Source organism: Penaeus monodon, chromosome 24 (genome assembly GCF_015228065.2).
Source record: "Penaeus monodon isolate SGIC_2016 chromosome 24, NSTDA_Pmon_1, whole genome shotgun sequence".
NCBI lineage: Eukaryota > Metazoa > Arthropoda > Malacostraca > Decapoda > Penaeidae > Penaeus > Penaeus monodon.
In genome coordinates, this window is record NC_051409.1 from 4698784 (window position 1) to 4699704 (window position 921).

At 42.3% G+C, this 921-nt stretch overlaps 1 protein-coding gene across 1 annotated transcript in view; it reads left to right on the forward strand.

Annotated features, from left to right (window-relative positions):
• Positions 1-531: 531 nt before the first annotated feature.
• Positions 532-921, forward strand: part of LOC119588491 (homocysteine-responsive endoplasmic reticulum-resident ubiquitin-like domain member 2 protein) — a gene marked incomplete in the record, with an annotated part of 11397 nt that continues 11007 nt past the window's right edge. Inside the window, 1 exon segment of the mRNA XM_037937135.1 lies at positions 532-675.

Sequence of the window (921 nt, forward strand, 5' to 3'; positions counted from 1 at the left end):
AGAAGGAAAGGTTACTTCATAATTTTTTTTTTCCCTCCTATCATTTCTTGAAACTTCAGTGTCTGACGTAAATTCAACTCTTGTCCGTAATACATATTGCGGTTTAGCATCAAAATGGGCGCTCGCGTATATTTACATCTGCTCTTAAGCTGTGCGAACTGAAAGGCCAGAGAATCCACAATGTTACAATTTAAGTAAAAGACGTAAAATTTTAGTATATATTAATCCGGAAGCCAAGAAGAGACATTTAAACTCCCCGCCTCCACAGTGACCAATAGGAACGCGTATTTCGTCAGCACTATGCTACGCCGGCCAATCAGAATTCGCCATTTAATCAAAACATTACTACGTGTCTTGTTTTACCTAGCAAATTGTATAACCTCTTAAAAATACTATACTTACTATTAACCGAATAAACAATCCCACCAAATAAATATCATAGCTACTAGATAAAATACTGAGCGAATGAGAAACTAATTTTGAGAAGACATCAAGTGCTAAGGTCCACATGTCCCTGTCAGGAAAGCCCAGAATATTGGAACTTTGCTTACTAACAAATGGTCGTCCTCTGAGAATGAGGGAGAGATTTCACGACGACATCACGCCCCAATTAATCCTTTCTCGTCGCTCTCCCTCAGTGTGCACATAATTTTAATTCACCCACGAGCGTTCTAGGTTAGTATGCGTCCCTGGATAGGCGAGTGTGAGTGGCGTAGCGGCGGCGCAGCGGCGGAAAATAGGCGGAGAAGGAATCAAACTCCCCCTCATTTTTTTTATTCCCCCGCGATGATGTGAAGGAAGGGAGAAGATATCACCCGATCATTATTATATGGAAATTACCGCTACGGCGACAAAACCGCCGAGGGATCGAAGCCCGAGAAAGCGAGGAATAAAGGCCCAACAGTGAAAAAGCGCAGTGAC